The sequence below is a fragment of the Xyrauchen texanus genome, chromosome 37, assembly GCF_025860055.1.
Source record: "Xyrauchen texanus isolate HMW12.3.18 chromosome 37, RBS_HiC_50CHRs, whole genome shotgun sequence".
Classification (NCBI taxonomy): Eukaryota; Metazoa; Chordata; class Actinopteri; order Cypriniformes; family Catostomidae; genus Xyrauchen; species Xyrauchen texanus.
This window is the reverse complement of record NC_068312.1, coordinates 9,903,797-9,918,741: the sequence shown is the minus strand read 5'-3', so window position 1 is coordinate 9,918,741 and position 14,945 is coordinate 9,903,797. Positions and strand designations below refer to the sequence as shown.

Here is a 14,945-nt window from a genome sequence, read left to right as displayed (position 1 = left end):
CAGGAGATTGTCTTGACCAGGACCACACCCCTAAATGCATTGAAGCAACTGCCATGTGATTGGTTGATTAGATAATTGCATTAATGAGAAATTGAACAGGTGTTCCTAATAATCCTTTAGGTGAGTGTATTTGTATCTTTTTACAATGTTACATGTTTTTAGAATGTGGTTGTATGCTATCAATTAAAAAAAAGTTTAGAATGATAATGTATCTATTTCAAATGTTTGTTAATTGTTTAATCGTATCTATTTAGAATGTTATGGTGTTTTCTAAGTTTACTATGTTATTGAATATTTATACTGTTATTGTGACTATTTTAAAAGTTTAGAATTATAATGTATATATTTAGAATGTTTGTTCTTGCATCTACTTAGAATGTTATAGAATGTATTTTCAATTTTTAGAATGTTACTGTATGCTATCGATTAAAAAAATAAAAAAACTTTTAGAATGTTGAATATATCTATTGTATTTAGAATGTCATGGTATATATACAAAAAAAATCTATGTTATTGTATCTTTTTATAATGTTGAATGTGTATAATGTTATTGTGTCCATTTTAAAAGTTTACAAAGGTAAATCTATCTTTTTAGAATGTTTATTATTGTATATCTATTTAGAATGTTTATTATTGTATATCAATTTAGAATGGTATTGTATCTATGTTCAAAGTTTAGAATGTTCTTGTATTCAAGAGGGGTTCAGAGTTAGAGAAACTACAATCCCAGTGTGCACCGGGAGAGCTGTTTGGAAGTACTGAGGTGTTACTGATGGAGGGGGGAGTCAGGTCTTTATTCTTGGTGATGTCAGTGTGTGAGATTGCTCACACTCCTCCATCTGTGAGTGCGAAATCTCGCCGTATCTTCTGAAGACCTCGGGGAGGCCGACACCACGGACAATCTACAAACCAGCAAATGATTCAAAAGTAAAGTTATTTTGCTAAACAGGACCAGCTGTACAAAGGACGGCGGCTCTAGTATATTCGCAGTTGAACGTCTTGGCTTTAGTTTGTGACTTTTGAGTGAATTTTCGACTGAAGTGGCGATAGGGGTAAAAGTTTTTCCTCTACCTTCTTTTCGCATGGCCACACACAAAAACCACACGGGTGGGATTTTCAGAAGAAAAACAGACAAACACAGACTTTATTTTGTTGATACAGTAAGTCTGAAACGTTGTTCTTGGACGAAATCTTAACGCGGTCTTCAGGACGAGCACGCGCCTCCGTTGAGTATTTTCACCGATTTCAAACGAATTCTCGGCCAATCGAAAACCTTCTAGTAAATTCCGAGGGGTATTTTTAAAACCAAAGAGACAAAAAAAGACGGCAAAGGGAGAAATGTGGAGATTCGTCCTGTGACTAAACATTAGGAACGACTTTTTACGAACTTCTGCGAAATCTAATTTGGGATTGACGGTTTTCAGAAAGGAACAGGTGAGTAACGTTTGTGAAGGCGTTGAATCAGTCTGCTCGTTTGTATTAAAATAAACATTCTTTGTTGTTTTGGCATTTGAATAAGAGTAATGGTGTTTTTACAGTCCTCTTACGTTTTTATAATCATTTGCATTAAAAGAGTAAGATGACAGTTACTTAAGTTTCCAGAAATGTGTGCATTTATATCCATTAGCCTGTAATTTCTTTCCTCTTTTTGTCGGATTACTATCTTGCTCCGTATCTTGAATAATCTATTTTTATATTTATTAATACTTTTCTATTGTATTCTTCTGTCGGAATCTCTTTGAACCAAAAGAGTCCATGTACCATTGCCTCTAGAAATTATTTGCAGCGGTTTAATTGAAAATAATTTGACTGAGCAGTATTTAAGACTCCTGATGATGTCTGGCTTTTTGTTTTGGCTGTTTATTGTTTTATGCAGAGAAGCACGTGAGAAATTGAGAAAACACTGTGAGATAACATTGGCTTTCACCATCAAATGGCTTTAAATGTGAGACGGTATGTGTGTGCGTTGATGGCGCGTGCCTGTACTACCACGCGCGCTCTCGCCTAAATCTCAGATTTAAATCCATGTAGTACAACGAGTACGAGCATATTAACCAAACACAACAACTTTTTCAAGAGCAACTAAATATATGTTGTAATTCTCATACAGCTGAATACGTCCTCATTCGCTTTATAGTGTGTGTGTGTGTGTGTGTGTGTGTGTGTGTGTGTGTGTGTGTGTGTTTTCATTTGGATTTGTGATCTATTTGTTTGCTGGGCTCCAGACAAAAACAATAATGACTTGGGAGACTTTGGCTCCTAAACTGAAACATTAAGAAGCCAAATTGCTGTTTTTAGTAGCTAAATCACAGATTTTCTCGATTTAGATTACTGTTCAGAAACAGACAGACAGCTGATAACCGTTCAAAATGTATACAAATATAAGATATTTTTATTTAGTACTGCTCTTCAGAATCTACATTACAGATTTGACAATGTATAGTATGCATATAGTAGTGTGTTGTCTTGAACATCATTGAATGTTTGCACCTCGTGTAATAATTGTGTATGAGTCCCTCAATTGTCAAACAAGTGTCAAAAGCTTTAATTTTATATAATATATAATTTTTTCAATTATAATATATTTAATTGTTTTAAAATATTGCCTTAGTCTTTGTTTACAGTTACCGGATGGCTGAGACACAGAGACTACAAAAGTGCAAATTGAATGAAATCGCAGATGCAGTTTATTGTGTTACTTCAAACCCATTCAATAATTACCAGAAGAAGAAAAAAGTGGTACTTAATGCCGGACTTTTAATTATAAAGAAGCTGAAATAAACATGGGACTCTTATTTTGAAATGACTGCATTTCCAGTTGTGAGCTCACTGTTGGCTGATTTGCTGAGAAAGTGAATCTGATTGAAACTGCTAACCTGAGATTCTGAGTTTAAATCCTCAGTTCTTTTCAGCTGATTCATGAAAAAGACCCAGTTCAAAAGAGTCATTTGTTCAGGACTCGCTCGCACAGTGTTTGTTGTTGCGTGCGGTGCAGCGAGCTCATCAGAAACCGAAGGGATGAAAAGCGGTGTGAGACTCACTGGGTTGTGCGCATTCTAAAAATACCTTAAATTCAAGATGAAATCTGACAAATCCGCATATGAACGCACACAACCAGACTGTCGCCAGTGGCAACTAGATTTTAAATTATTGTCGCAATCAATAATTTTTTCGACCATTTTAATCGAAGTCTGGAGCCCTGCTTGGTTATGAATTTATATATATTTTTTATCATGTGAGTTGTGCCCCTAAGTTTTTTAGATACCCTTAGCCAAATAAATGCCTGAAGTTAAATCTTGATGCAAAAGGGCATGTTCTTTCTTGCAGATGTTTATCTTTCTGAAGTTAAAAGAACATCAACATGGCTATGCTTAAGTATGGGCTTTGGATAGCACTATGGCAGAAAGCCAATCCATGAAAACTTCATAAAAAAATGTGTGCGGCATATTCAATCCTGGAAGTGTTTCATGTGCTTTAAATGTCTTGAATTGAAATGATTCTCCAGCTAAAAGACGCTGTTTGAGTCCCTATTTGGACAACAGAGGAAATGCACGTTTCACAGAGATCAATAAAAAGATTATAATTTGCAAACTCTCTGAGTGATGCATGTTACTGTGCTCCAAGGCTTGTGTTGTGTCACTTTGTGTGCATGGCAAAGCAATTCTGCAACGACCACACAGCGTCAGTCCCTCTTTTCCTTCTCATCACTCACTAGATAATTTGAGAGTACTGTGAAGACATCCCCCACTTCAGTTTTGGAATTTGCTATACAGTCTCGAACTTTAAAAACATTGCTATACTCTTGACATCAAAGTCTTAAATGCACATAAACACACTATTCCTTCCAGTTCTGCTTCCAGAAACCTTCCCTGCTGATAACTGGCCATTGTCATTTTAAGTAAAGATGTTCACGGACAGTTTCCACCCTTTCACTTGTTAAACGTGACTAGAGAGCGGTGCGGTTTCTGAATGGCAACATGCAGGCTGGCTGGAGCATGCGCTGACTTACGTAGACACGCTGCAAGACGAAATGCAAAGTGAGCATAATACAGTCAGCTAGATATTCTAGGCAGTTAAAAACAGAAAGAATGGTAAATTAAAACTATTTCCCTATTAAAAGGATAATGCAAATTCTGTCATTTACTCACCCTCATGTTGTTTCGCACAACATTGTAATTCACTTCCATCCATGGAACACACCAACATAGTCACACAGGATGTCTGCATGTTGTGCGGTACCCTAGAATCAGACACATTATGCTGATTCACTGTTAAGCGCCAACTCCTATCAGATATTTTTGCATCTGGATCAATGCATGGATCAAATAACCAATGATACGATGTCATTGATGCAATGTAACATATATGTATATTTTTTAATATGCTGTTTTATTTTGACAATCAAATGGTGCATTCACATACACCGGGAAGAAAATGTTCACCTCTCTATGCTTGCATGAGTTTGACCGCTGGGTTATAAATGTGTTTAAACCCGCGTTCGCCAGAGTAACGCAAACCCACGAGTATTCCCCCTTCTCTTCCGGAAAAGTACAGGTGGAGGGGGTTCTACGACTTGGTTCAGAGTAAAGTACAGCCAGTAGCTGGAATCAAGTAGACGCGCACATTTTCAGAACTTACCAGGTAGTCCAACGTCCTCGCTCACTTTCCTCCAAGCGATGTCTGTCTTTTTTTTTTTTTTGTCCGGTCTCTTTACATGTATGATGTTGTGTCATACAATTCCGGGTGCCCACACACCGCTACAATAATTTTTGTCATAAGTTTTTCCAGATTTCTTCTGCTGCTACGTCAGTATGTTTGCTTCGTTCGTGCGAAACGCTCTCTTCGCGTTGTATGTGAACGCACCATAATGCCAGCCACATCCGTACACGTGTCCGTCAGGCGATGCAGCAACCTTGTGATATCTCACTTTATAAGTGCTAATTATGCTTCTCATGAGGGACATGGATGTGCGTGGGTGATGGAATCCTGAAGTTGCGCTCTGCTCTATCTGTGCACTCCTGTCAACTGCAAGTTACAATGACAGGATAGCACAGAGCTGTTCACATGAGCAATTAAATCAGGCTTCCCTCGATATCATGGCGAATGCGACCCATTTTAATTTAACATGAGGATTTTCTATTTTAAAGTGCTATGGAGCAATTCATCCATGCCAAACAGCTAGACAGCACCAACATTCTGAACAGTGCTTATGAGGGAAAGAGAAAACACCTGCTCTGCACCAGTATCGATTTCAAAACTTTTTGACATCTAGACAATAATACCCTTACTAACATTTATCGCAGTAACACAATTTTTCAATACAAAATGGAGCCAAGAATAGACATGGATAGCACATATTCTCCTGTCAGAAACAAGTCTTGTGTATGTAAGTATTTTGGATTGAATGACTGGCTTGACTGTTGTAGAGATGACAAATTGTCAATGTAGTGTTAACCTCATTTTACAAGGCAATGAGCTTACATCAAATGATTGATGATCACATATATGTGACTGTTTATATAATGTTTTATTTGTTTTTTTTACAACTGAAGTACCTTATTTTGTTGTTGGTGTCCCAATGTGGATACTGGATTTGCACTTTTCAGAGAGCTCAATAAAATATAAAAATTATATTTTTGTTTGCGTTTGTGAGAATATTTGTAATTGATTGTGTAAAATAAGCACATAATATTGATCGCATGCCCCTGATTGGAATCGAAAATGCATTGTGACAGACTTTACTGTATCAGCAAACATCAGATCGCTGGTTAAGAGAATCGATATAAGATCGTAACTTGATGAAACTTGTGATTTACACCTCTACTTGCAACTCTCGTTTGGCTCCCCTCCGTGAATATTTCAAAATGGAACTCGCATGTGCCCATACACCCAACAATTTACCACTTTGGCCAGTGGGGGGCAGTGTTTCGCATTTCGTTAAGTACAGATCTATTTTAGCCAAAGAAAAGTCAGCCTTCTGTTTGCAAATTCACTGTGAGATCAGTCTGAACACAGAAACAATGTTAGGCTGATTGTTATCCTCCATCATCATTCACTTTGCTAAAAATATGCTATGAAAGTAGCCTTAATGATGATTGAGTCTAACGTCTCCTGTGTTATACAAGTTTGAAGCTACATGATGGCATTATGACAGAATTTGCATATTTGAGTGAACTATCCCTTAAAGAAACAAATCATACATCTATAGCCCCATGTTTTTTAGAGCTTTATAATTTGTTTTTGACATTTTGATCTGGAATGTCATTGGAATACTAATTTTTCCCAGACAAGTCTGGTCCTTCAGTTGTAGTTTTCGTGCTTACCTTTTATATGATTTTAATGATGGCTTTCTTGAGTAATATTCAACCATTGAAATTGAAATACTCAAGACCTGCAACCGACCTTGTTTATTACAATCGTTTACGTCTGTAATTACATCAATTGCTTTAAGTGGAGGGGATATCATTATGGCCACTGGTCCCTCTGGATCTGACCAGTGTTTTTACAGTTACTTGCTCCAAACAGGTCAGCTGTAAATGTAGTTTGCAATGAAGGTGTTAGCTTGAAAGCATACGTTGGAAACATATGTAGTATTTCTACATGGGGAAAATGACATTGACAATTCAACAGAGTCACAGTAATCAAAATCAATCTGGAATAGGCTAGTTTTAATTTAATTCAGCGTTTGATGTTTAGCTATAATTTATCTTCAGTAACTCAGTGGAATCATTTAAACCATTCTCTCTGGGTGAAACATTTCCTTGATACAATTCTATTTTAAACTACATTCAGGGTTCTTGTCTTCAATTCTTTGCTCTGTGTGTCCATGTGTGTTAGAGAAGCTTACAAACCACGTTTTGGTCAGTTGTGGATATCTTGTTGTAGCAATATGTTGTTTGAAAAGGATGCAATTGAATGAAGGAGAAAAGAAAAGTGGTGCTCTCCTGTGGGTGTTGTTCCGGTGGAAGTATGTTGTTGAGAGTTTGGAGTGAAGCGGAATTCTTTGCCCTCTAATTTACTAAGCTGGCTGGGCTGGGCTGGCACAGCAATGTATCACCCAGTGCTTTTTAAAGGAAAGTTACTATTACACAACTGTCTGAGAGCTTTAACATGAGACATTGTGTGGAGAGTTTCATTACATGTAACCCTTTTAACAGTCTTCAATCTTCCTAGCCTAATTATCGTAATTTTACATAGAAATTGCACAATAGTTGAGCCAATCATGTGTTATATTGATTATACAGTATTATGGCAGACTTAAGAAAATACTATCCATAATGCGCTTTTGAGCAGCGTGGATGAATAACCCTTTTATTGAACAAGCTGACCAGTGGCCACTGGTCTCACGGAGGGGGTGAGAGTTATTATTTATGATAGAAGACAACTTTTTGACCATCCTTTTCTGTCCTATTTCACCTATGAAGGGCAGAGGACACCCCAGGACAGTCTTTTTTGTCTCTCTCCAAAATCCTTTCACCCCATCATACTGCAGTAGAAAAAATGACAGATGCTTCCACAGTATCATAAAAAGTCTTTAGCAATACAGGCATACACCAAAGGATCTCAATTGTCTGAGGTGGTGGATATGACTTTGACCCTTCTTATATAATTAATTTGTATTATCAGACCAGTCCAGTTAATTTTTTTGGTAGACACCCAGGTTCTTGTAAGATTTCTCAATATCCACCTCCTGGATGGTTACTGGCAACCAGATTCATTGGGGGCTTGTCCAGGATCTTGTTTTTTCTGACACAAGTGCATAGAAAGTCTACATTTCTACTGAATGTTGCTACTGGATGTTCCAGTACCCTAAAATCAACTACATTCTGCTGAGTTACTGATGAGCTGCATTTCCCATCAGGCATCTTTTCCTGTGGTACTACTGGCTGCACAATCAGCCTCTGAGACATGGGTTTTGGTCCCACGGAAACCAGAAAGCATGTTTACATAATCAGTGTTTAGTGTTGATTTGAAGGTTGCATTTTCCCTCTACGATTAAATTTTTACTCCACTAAGGGTTATGTTAAGTGCTGGGGTTTGGGTGAGGCCATACGGTTAATACTGTTGACTGTATTATCTAATTTCTAATTCACTTTTCAAGTCACTTTTGGCACCACTGCTTGGACATTTCACCCGGAAACTGAAGCTCACACATGCCCAATTGTCTAACAACATTTCTAGCTTTGGCCACGGAATTCATTGTGAGATCAGTCTGATATTAAAAATGTGATGTTCTTTTCAATATTAGATTTAGTTAGGGGCTCATCCGGGTTCTTGTTTTTTCAAGAAAAGCCTGGACAGGATTAGTACAGCGATTTTAGAGTGGAGAATATGTGATTTGGAAAAAAAGATTAAGGAAAAAAAAAAGAGGAGGAAAGGAAACAGTAAAGAGGCCTGTAGGTAATGTGCATTGGCCCAGCCCTAATGGCCTCCCCATGGAATGTCTGGTGGCACCCGGTTCGGTAGGACTCTGTGGCTCTGGCTCCCATTGGCACTGGAATGATTGAGGTCAGGCGTCCCGTCTCCGACACAAACCAAGGCTGTTCTCTGGAATGTTCTGCTCCAGTAGTAGGCAGCGGTAATGAGCAGGACCTGCTCAACACTCTCGCTATGTTCCCCTTCAGTGATCAGAAGGAGAGAAAAGCATGCTGGGGTCCATTAATTAGGGTACTAACTTTTCTTTCCACTTGACTTGATCTATTTCTTTTTATTCCATGCGGGTGATTCTCATGAAATTAGACATATGAGGTGTCATGAAACATTTTGATGATAAAAGTAAATGCTATCAAAATAAGAAGGATACAGTTATAAACATCTCTTCATGTACTATTTTGCACATGATTTCAAATGACATCATAAATACCAATTTTGTTGTTTTTCCACATTTAAGGGGACATTTTTCATTACATAGCGTGTCCATGACTGGATTTGTGTTCTTTGAGATGGAAATATTTATAATTAAAAAATATAAAAAATAAAAAGCTTCAGTGCATGTTATACTATAAACATTTACAGTAAAGAAACATGTGGTATTTGTTGATCATTGGTAAATGTAGTGACAATAATAAGGAATATAAATGTGTCCAAGACCAATTTTGTCATCCTCCGCAACAATTTTCAATCATTGTTTAAGTCCTCAAGGAACTAACATTTTCAAGAAATTTTGTTGGAAGGGACATAATTGACTGTGACATTCAAGATGGCTACCAGGTAAACAGTTCTTATTTTTTCTCTCCAAATAAAAGTAAAAATTTTGTTTGTCATAGTACCTACACAACTTTTTAGTTCTCATTACTGAAACATGAGTTTGTGAAGTTTTAAAAAATGTTGCCGTTTTAATTTTTTGATTACTATATACCCCATTATGGTCTAAATATAAAAAGAGAGGGAAAGTTTAGCTAACCCTCATTTAGCTTTCACAGTTAGCAAGAATGTTTAAGGTCAGCTCATCCTCCACAACACCATTATCATTCACCGCAACAATTGAAGGCCTGTTGCGGTGGAGATACTCAATGTTTCGGTAATGAGAAACAGACTTATGAAGGAGGGACATGCACTATAACTCTTGCTCATTTCAGTATAACTTGATATTTGCCTTAAACACTTCTTGAACAAATTGCGTAAACCTTGCAGAAATGTCACCTCCTCTGCTAGACATTTCTGCATTTTACCTGACATATGGGCAAAACATAAAAAACGCTCATGAATGAGTTACAGTTGGGGGAAAACGTGATTGGTACAAAGTAGAGGTGCACCGATTGCAATTTTCTTGGCCGATCTCGATTTCCGATTTTTTGCAAGTGTGACCTGCCGATACCGATTTTTTCCGTTTTTCTTTCCAAGAACTATTATTGACCACATATACAAACAAAATCTACCTTGCTTCAATGCTAAATATTATTTTCATAATAAAATAAATTATTAAACATTACAATTTCCCCCAAACTGCACTAAGTTACAGGATCTTCTCTCACTTAAACAACTCTCAAAATAAAGTGCTCTGTGACTAGAAAGAGGTAGAAATAACAATTAACTGCAAATGAGTTGCTTTATATAACAGATGTCATTTTCCACTATTTTTATAAATGGACATTTTTCTCTTTATTACTCGTCTAACAAAACAATTCCAAAGATCTGAAAAACTGAAGTGTCCAATACGCTCAACTTACGTTAGATGTACAAATATCAGTTGTAAAACAGAGCACTGCTTCAGGAATGGCTTGCATACCTGTCAACGCTTGCATACCTGAGTCTCCCGTTTTGTTATTTCTCACAAAAAAACTCCCGTAATTTGTATGGCCCAAACCACGTTATATGAATAATCACATCAATATATTATTACAAGGTGGTCCAGTTGCCATGACCACAATCTGGCAACCTACAACCCACTTGCGCTGTTGATATCTGCGCAGGCAGTAGACGCGGGACGTTAAATCAAGCATCACTGGTAGATGGGAGGAGAAGAATCAGCTGGTGCTCCGGTGAAAAAACGCATACATGTAAATTTAACAACAGCTGGATCCCGAAGCCATATCGACAATGCCCACGCCTTTTGTAATGTGTGTCGCACTGATTTTAATATCGGACATGGTGGGAAAAATTACGTTAAATCACAACGGCACAATTTGTATGTATTTAGCCTGCCTCTGCCATCCAGCACCCCCCTTCCCCTCTCCTGGATTTGTGTACCCAAATGTTGACAGATAACAGGCTGCGTGTGTGACATGACACGCGATTAAACAACTCGGGCAACGTGACGTCGTTAAGTACCTCATACTCTGTATCGAGGAAATTTATCAGATTTCTGAACCCTTTGTCCTCAACTATGGAGAACAGCTGGTCATCCAGGGCCATGAATTGCATAATTTTCCTCGTAATTGCTTTGGTCTTTTCGCTGCTCATTCCAAGGAATGATAGGAGAGGCTGCTGACTTGTGGCTGGCTCTGAGCTCTGGCTAGCTTTAGCCGCTTTCACTTTTTAGCTTCTTTTTTAAAATGGGCATTTTCAGCTGGGTGATGGTGTTATAAGTGTCTAATTAGGTTTGTTGTTCCAAAAGTTATTGTGGTGGTTCCCCCATGGTTTATTTTGGCCTTAAATTATTACACATTTCGAACTTTATATATACTTCACTCACACAGTGAAGATCTCCCACGCCAATGACATGTTTACATGCGGCTGTGACGTTATTGCCTGCGCCGCTGGCAACAAAATGGACCGGCTTGGAATCGGTAAGATGTGAGGCTGACCGGCCGGTTACCGGTCCGGGCCGAGCATGCGGAAAATCGGCTAATTCCGGTCCCTGGCCGGTCGATCGGTGCATCTCTAGTACAAAGCAGTCGTTCCAGTTGTTTGTTTTAGTTGTTTGACCATCTCATAAATCGAGTTGCTGCTATTCAAGTTCTTCACATGAAATTATTCTCAGAAAAAGGTTGTGTGGTTGAATGTCAGGACCAAAGTGTTTTAGCTAAACTAAAATCTTTTTACAAGAGCACATGATGCTGTTACATTTAAATGTTTCTCAGGACCACATGATAATATGTTACATTGAAAAAGTTCTCATGAACACATGATTATGTTATACTAGAATTATACTATTTATACTAATGGTTGTATATTTGTTAGTACTACAGTGTAGGCTACATGACATGATTCTTTATGAGCATAACATTGTAACTTATATACACAACACTTGTTAACACAAGGCATGGTACTGTGATGATTACGATAAATGAGAAAATGAAACTCTGTTCATGAAATAAATATTATTTTAAAAATTGTATGCGTTTTAAATATGTAAATTAGGGTTAGGCATCAAACCCCTTTGTCAACAGTTAATGTGTGAGCTAAATCTCATTTCCGAAACATTGATTCTCATTACCGAAATGGCATTTTCATTACACGTAACATGTATCTTTTTACAAATTAAGTAATAATTAGATAATCATATTTTGTTTTAAAATGTATATACATATTACACAACACTACTTATTTAAGGTCTGCTACATAACAAATGTGTATGTTATCTTTTAGTAAAACAATTAAATAAAAGAAATTGTAAATCATCACGTATGTTTCAGATAATGAGAGAAAATAAGGAAATTACAAAAAATGATAAATATGAAAAATTAATCTCTCCAGAGTTTTACATAGCTTTGAGCACGAGTAATAAGAGTCTACTTTAACATTAGCCAAAATACACATTTTTAACCATATATTTAATGTAATGTCATGTTATGGTAATGATAATTTTTTATGGACTTCATCTAAAAATGTAAATAATTATATAGGAAATATTTTTTTAAATCTTGTAAAAATAATGGTTATAGTAAGTTCAGACCTTAATCTTATATGTGCAAAAAGAAAATTGGCTTTAAGGGCATTTTAAAAATTCTGATGCTGGACACCTTCTAAATCTGGATTTGGTGAGAATCACCCAGGCGCTCGCTTGTTCTCTGTTTAATTTCCCTTCCCCTTTTCTCTTTTGAAGTGAGCACTGTGGAAAGACATTACATGTAGTCAGCTGAATGTTTGTTCTGCTGTATGTTTCAGTTAGAAATAGTTCACATAATTAGTGGAACAAATTTTTTTCTTAAATGTTCAAACATTTACTTAAGCTGCCAATTGATTTTGTCATAAACTTTTGAAATTTTCTATATAAACTTGTAAGCTTTCTTCCATTAACCACCTATTTGTTTTTTTCCCCTCAATTTGTTTAACTGTTAAAGTCCCATAACACATATTTTAAGGATGCTTGCCCTGTTGAATCAATCATAAGGCTACATGGTAAAACAATATATTAAATGAGAAATAAAACTTTGATTCTTTTGTATTACCACATATAATCTGAAACTATTGTAAAGGTTTTTGTTTTGAATTGTATAGAGCTTTTTAGGTTGTGGACCCACTGTGGATAAATGGCTTGAATTTATTAAAGAGTTGTTATCGAGAGTGTTTGTCTGCTGGATAGCTGGTTACAATAACTTTTTTTTTTTTTTTTTTTTTTTTAACCTTTATGGCCTTTTGTATTGATGCATTAGGGTCAGTCCATCTCAAGTGGCCAGTTAATTGTAAAGATGGTTGCTCATGTGGCAATGAGAGTTTGAATCTGCAACATTTCCTGATCTTATTACTCTTTTCCATATCATTATCTGTCCTTCAGTAATTGGTCAGTCCATCTCAAGAGGTCCATACAGGTTTCTTGACCATTTGTAATTTTTTTTGAGGGATTACTTCTATGTATTTGTATTACAAAACCACCAGTTTTTATTTTTATTTTACTTGTTTTAACCATGATGGCCATCTTTGTGTCATGACACACGACACATTTTGGTTAAACAACTGTGTATGGAAACCTCAATATCTTGGCTCAGGATGGTCCTAGCTCCTTGGAACAAAAACGGACCTCTAGAGAATATTATAAGGTACTTGCACAAATACTTTATGTACATTCTTGTTCCTTACACTTAGAACTTAAGTCCAAATGTAATGCTCAAGATTGCTCATAGTTCCACTTTTAGGCTCAATTTATAATGTGAAGAGTTCAAGTGTCAGTCTTAATATTTTTAGGGGGTACCTAGGTAAATATTGTGTGCAAGCAGAACATTTCAAGTTTGAGACTTCTCTTATTTAAAAAATTTTTGTGGTGTGAGAGAGTGCAATTTTATTAAATTCTTCTCTTTTTCGGGTTGAATATCTCTGGTGGGGGACCAGATAGGAACCTGACATTTTCACAGAAATAAGTCCTCTATAGTAGCATTCTAATAATATTTAGAATTATTAGTACTACATCCTCTTTTGGCATTACCTCGCATTTCCTACATGAGCACCACCACATCTCCCATTCTCTCCGTCTACCAGATTCTTTTGTTTGTGCCGCTGCTGCAGCCTCCTCCACCTCCCGACATTTTTCTTTAAAAAACCTCATTGTTGTCTTCTAATTCGTGACTGGCATTTTGTTTTGGTCTGTCCTCTGCACTTCTGCATTCGTCACTTCTCACTGTAGCTTACGCTACACCAGGGCATACTCGTCTCTCTTGTGAAAGTGTGGACGGCCATTACCGGAAGCCAGTGATTATAGTTTATACATTTAAAAATATGGATATTTTTCTTACAAAAATGCATCACTTCGCTCCAGAAGGCCTTTATGTATTACATTTTTGATGGATGGATGCGATTTCTTGGGCCTTCAATATCTAAGGTAGGGCTGGGGTGGTATGGATTTTTTCTAACCGCGGTTGAAAAGCAAGATATTCCCGTATAGCGTAAACCGTTAAATACATTACATTGATCAGAAGTTCCCGACAGACTTTGGCACACATCAGAGTCTTTGATAGACAGACTTTAAATATTGTCACCTACATCCAAAGAAAACGAGCACAATTTTAAATAGTCATTTTCATCAGCAGTAATTTGGCATGAACTAATCACTGTATAGATTTCCTTATTTAAGATTATTCTCAGATACATTGCATTGAAGATGGGTCAGACATGATTTTGACCACTTTATTAAGTTTGTTTTGTAAAAGCCTTTCTTTAACTTAAAATTTCGTTTTGTATAAATTGTATCTTAATTTTAATCACTGTTTCATTAACTAATTGCCTGAATTAATAAATAAGAAGCAAATATAGCAGACATATAATCAGCAGCAGGACTGGAAGGCCGATCGATCTCTGCGTGAGCTTCTCATAAATGAACGAACTCGGCTAGGCCTACTGCCTCACAGACATGAGAAATAAATAGAAATCTTAAAATGCATTTTAAACAAAATTCAAAACAAAATTATAACATTTTAGGCTACAGTAGCCTAGTAGTCAGGTTTGCCGATGTGCGTTACTATTTATTTATTTATTTTTATCCCTGTGCGCCAATCGGAAACGGACTTCACTGCTGATATTCTGGGGATACAACATAGCCAATAGGCTATAGCCTACTAGGGACTTTAGCC

At 36.8% G+C, this 14,945-nt stretch overlaps 1 protein-coding gene across 2 annotated transcripts in view; it reads left to right on the top strand.

Annotated features, from left to right (window-relative positions):
- Positions 1 to 815: 815 nt before the first annotated feature.
- The window catches only part of LOC127630469 (fibroblast growth factor receptor 1-A-like), a 66,309-nt gene continuing 52,179 nt past the window's right edge, over positions 816 to 14,945 (top strand). For both annotated transcript variants that reach the window (XM_052108010.1, XM_052108009.1), the window contains exon 1: positions 816 to 1,434. The gene's annotated coding sequence lies outside the window, so the exon portion shown is untranslated. The remainder of the gene's footprint in view (positions 1,435 to 14,945) is intronic.